Source organism: Pundamilia nyererei, unplaced genomic scaffold (assembly GCF_000239375.1).
Source record: "Pundamilia nyererei isolate P.nyererei 1_Seehausen unplaced genomic scaffold, PunNye1.0 scaffold00285, whole genome shotgun sequence".
In the NCBI taxonomy this organism is placed as follows: Eukaryota; Metazoa; Chordata; class Actinopteri; order Cichliformes; family Cichlidae; genus Pundamilia; species Pundamilia nyererei.
The window spans coordinates 629,136-633,876 of NW_005187686.1; the positions used below are offsets into that span (position 1 = coordinate 629,136).

Consider the following 4,741-nt stretch of genomic DNA (forward strand, 5'->3'; position numbering starts at 1 on the left):
CACACACACACACACACACACACACACACACACACACACACACACACACACACACACACACACACACACACACAAATTGTGCTCTGTGGTGCTTCTGAGAAGAAATGACTGACACAACTGGGATCAATTCAGTGAGTTTCTGAAAACGTCAGGAAGGACTGATGAAAGATGACACACAACAGAGCTGTACAGTAACACAAAACGAGTATATAAATAAAAACAGTCAGCCGTTTATTAGGAAGTTGTTGGAAGGGTTTCTCCGCTCACAGCTAGTGACTCCTGGTGACGACAGTGCCTAGCCTGATCCAGATACAGTGCTACTTGCTAAGACTGAGGACTCTACCAAAGTGGTACATCACTAACTGGCGTATAAACAAAACAGAATACCCAATGATGACATTAAAAAAAATCTCATGGCATTCTGACCATGGAGGTTTGTGTTATTAGAGAATGACAGGAAACAATAATAAGCTTGGTGGAGGAAGTAAAGCCTTGAGACTTTGAGAACAGGAGGAATATGGCACTGGACATTGTGGAGTTTGAGCAATACTACTGAATGAATGAGATCATAGTAACTGGACTAAAAATGAAGTAAAGTGGCAGTGACAATGACGGAGAGTAATCATGTGTGTGACCTGACTAAATACACACAAGGGTGATTAGGGGAAGTGAAAACACATGGGGAAACAGCTGACTGACATGAACCTAATGACGGGACAGGGGAAGTGAAACTAAATACAATGAACAAAGAACACAAGACTCCTTCAAAATAAAACAGGAAACATGGTGAAAAATACAATAAACAACGGAATAAAACTAAAATACACAAGCCACTGGGTCACAGATCCAGTACTGTGACACTTTATTTTCCTAAGAGCCTTTTTGCCTAGAACTTTACAAGATCAACAGGACCCTTAGAGCCTTCATCAGGAACTCACTGGGGACGTGGCGCACAACACTAGAGGCCAACTTAAAGTCAATAGCACACATCACCATGTACACATCACCACCATTTATTTCCCATGTCTACTCTGTGCCTTTCCCATGTCAGACGTTTCATGTCTCTATGTTCCCTGTGTCTCCACAGTCAGTCGTATCTCGATGTTGCAGTTTCTACTCTTGTCTCTGTGCTCCATGTTTGCTCTGTTTTTCCCTGTCTTGCATTTCCTGTTTTACATTGATAGTTTCATGTCCTGTGTTTAGTATTTTGAGATTTCCTTCCCCTTTGTCTCTTTATGTCAGATTAGTCCCAGCTGTGTTTTCCTCCTCTTTCCCATTCTCTCTTCACTCCCTGGTGTATGTAAGCCCTGTGTTTTCCTCTGTCTGTTGTCGCGTCGTACACCATCTTTCAATTCAATTCAATTCAATTCAATTTTATTTATATAGCGCCAAATCACAACATAAGTCGCCTCAAGGCGCTTCATAGATACAGAAAAAAACCCAACAATCATATGACCCCCTATGAGAAAGCATCTTTGCTGTGTGTTTCCTCCGTTTCCTAGTCCTCTGTTTCCCTGTTTAGTTCTTTAGTTTCCTAGTTCTTTAGTTTTATTTTTATGTTTTTTATTTCTAGTTTTTTGTTTTCTGTATAAATGTAAATGGCCTGTATTTGTATAGCGCTTTTCTAGTCCCTAAGGACCCCAAAGCGCTTTACACAACCAGTCATCCACCCATTCACACACTGGTGATGGCAAGCTACATTGTAGCCACAGCCACCCTGGGGCGCACTGACAGAGGTGAGGCTGCCGGACACTGGCGCCACCGGGCCCTCTGACCACCACCAGTAGGCAACAGGTGAAGTGTCTCGCCCAAGGACACAACGACCGAGACTGTCCAAGCCGGGGCTCGAACCGGCAACCTTCCGATTACAAGGCGAACTCCCAACTCTTGAGCCACAATCGCCCTTGTGTTGTAGTAATATGTCCAGTAATAAAGCTGCCATTTTCATTTAAATTGAGTCCTGCGTTTGGGTCCTACATCCTACCTGCCACACAGCACAGCCATGACACTCAGTGAGATCATTAACAAGACTGCATACGGATACCAACTGTGAATTGGAGAAATCACCAGCCATCTTTACATGGATGACATCAAGCTGTGTGCCAAGACCAATCGAGACATCGATTCACTGGAATGTCATTCAGACTAGAGAAGTGTAGTTGGATGGTAAAAAACAGAGAGGGAATATAGTCAGAACTGAGGAGATCGCACAAGAAGGTAACACTGCAGACACTGAGGACAGCTACAAGTACCTGGGAATCCCACAGACAAATGGGAACTATGAAGAGGACACTAGGAAAGCCGCAACCACCAAATACCTGCAGAGGATCAGGCAAGCGCTGAGGAGTCAGTTGAGTGGTAAGAACAAGACCTGGGCAATCAACGGCTACGCCCTGCCGTGGTTTAGATACAGCAGGGTGTATCTAAACCACGGCAAGTTGGCCAAAGGAGGAGATGGATGTCACTGACATCAAGACAAGGAAGCTCCTGACATTGCATTGAGGGTTTCACCCCAAATCCAGCACCCTGGGACTTTACACTAAGCATAAGGAAGGAGGCTGGGGACTAGTGAGTGTCAGTAACATGGTCCAGGATGAGACAACAAACATCCACAGTTGTGCTTCGTTATTTACGAAGCACAACTGACCATGTGCTTAGTAAATACCTCAGGTAGCAGAAACCAAAGAAAGAAGAGAAGCAAGAGGAGCCACCATAATGGAGGCTCCTGGACAGTATGTACCACTGGCAGACAGAGGAAGTGGCTGACATCCAGAAATCTTACCAGTGACTGGTCAAAGCTGGACTGAAAGACAGCACAGAGGCCCTAATCATGGCAGCACAGGAATTAGCTCTTTGTCTGGGATCCTGAATTTGATCAGCAGTTCATGAATGAGGTTTTGTTGATGTAACCCTTATTTAACTTACATTTAATTTCCTGTTCCTGTTTTTATTGTTCATGATAATAAAATAAAGTAAAATAAAAATTCTGAGATTCACTGATTTACTGATATTACAGAAGAATAGCTCTGCTAACAAGCTCTACTCACTCAGTAACAAACACACTGTATTTAGTCTGATCATTTCCCAGTAACATTTAAATTTACAATAATTGACTACACAGCAGTGGGGAGTAGATTTCATCACAGTGCATGTCTTTCTGACAGTGCTCTAAGTTTAAGAATATAATTCACCCACTGTTATCTTCTTCAATGCCCTGTACCAACATAGAGCAGAGCAGCTACCTGAACAGAGGTCGATTATCTTGTTTATAACTTTACCTCCTCACTACGTATGACTCTGGATACTGTAGCTCTGGTGAAAACTAAGGCCTCAAATCAGAAGTACCTGACTGCTTGGTATAATTCTCAAACATGTAGCTTAAAGCAGATAACTCGTAAGATGGAGAGGAAATGGCATGTCACAAATTAAAAGATCATGATTTAGCCTGGAGAAATAGTTTGTTGCTCTATAAGAAAGCCCCACGTAAAGCTAGAACATCTTACTATTCATTAATGATTGAAGAAAATAAGAACAACCCTAGGTTTCTCTTCAGCACTGTAGCCAGGCTGACGAAAAGTCAGAGCTCTGTTGAGCCAAGCATTCCTTTAACATTAACTAGTAATGAGTTCATGAACTTCATCGCAATTTTTTTTTAACCATTAGAGAAAAAAATACTCATAATTATCTAACAGATGTAACGTCATGTACAGCTACTTTTGTTGATATTTATTTAGACTCAGCTGCACTCACCGCTGTTGCTGAGAAAAACCCAATGGACTCCAGTGAGTCTTATTTTAGAAACAAACAGGACTCAACTGCAGCTCTGCTGCTGCTCTCTCACACTTTCACTTCTGGAGAATGACGTTGAACTTCTCGTCTTTCAGTTGTTGCTCCGCCTCTATCTGCAGCTATGTGTCTGTGTTTGCTGCCTCTGCCTTTACAGGAATTTATACTTAGTGACTTTATGCAGCAGGTGGGAGGAGTGAAGAGTGGTGTGTGGGTAAAGTTCACACAGTAATGAAGGCCTCAGGTGATCAGAAGAAACTCACCTGAATTTCCTTTTTCCGCAGCAGACTGAGAGCTTCTGGTGGACACTGAAGCTGACAGATGTTTCTTCTGAGCTGAAATGATGCTTTAAATTGAATATGAATGGTTTAACTACTGCCAGCTTGATGGCCTGTGGTACATAGCCGATTATTAGAGATAGGTTGATCATCCCAAAAGGTTGACTCTGTTCATCTGGACGTAGCGTTTTCAGTGGAAGAAACGTTTCATCACTCATCCAAGTGATTCTTCAGTCTCAGCCGACTGCAGATTTCCCCAACAATATAAACAGCACATTTGCACAATGACTGAAACTAGCACCACTGAATGAACAATGGGCTGTCAGGTATGCAAATGAATATGCAAATTGTCAATTTGCATATTGATGCAATGTTCAGATAAACAGAATCAACTTTTTGGAATTTACTTACCTGGATGATTGAGCATGCATGAAGACATAGGTTAATCATATTTAAGATTGAATGACCAGTAATGGTCAAAACTTTATTTGTGAAGAAGTTCATGAAGTTAACGTTAACTAGTTACTGGTTAGCGTTAAAGAAATGGTTGGCTCAACAGAGCTTAACAAAAGATCTGGCTGTGGTAGGCTCGTGTCTAGGACTTGGCCATGGTGTGTAAGGCCCGGCTGTGAGGATGACTGTGCAAAGTTTTCCCTGAGTTCTTGTTCAGAGCAAAG

General features: G+C 42.4%; 1 protein-coding gene across 3 annotated transcripts in view; it reads right to left on the minus strand.

Annotated features, from left to right (window-relative positions):
• Positions 1–3,806, minus strand: part of LOC102196127 (E3 ubiquitin-protein ligase TRIM21-like) — a 6,012-nt gene extending 2,206 nt beyond the window's left edge. For all 3 annotated transcript variants that reach the window (XM_005750730.1, XM_013915300.1, XM_005750729.1), the window contains exon 1: positions 3,751–3,806. The gene's annotated coding sequence lies outside the window, so the exon portion shown is untranslated. The remainder of the gene's footprint in view (positions 1–3,750) is intronic.
• Positions 3,807–4,741: the final 935 nt, after the last annotated feature.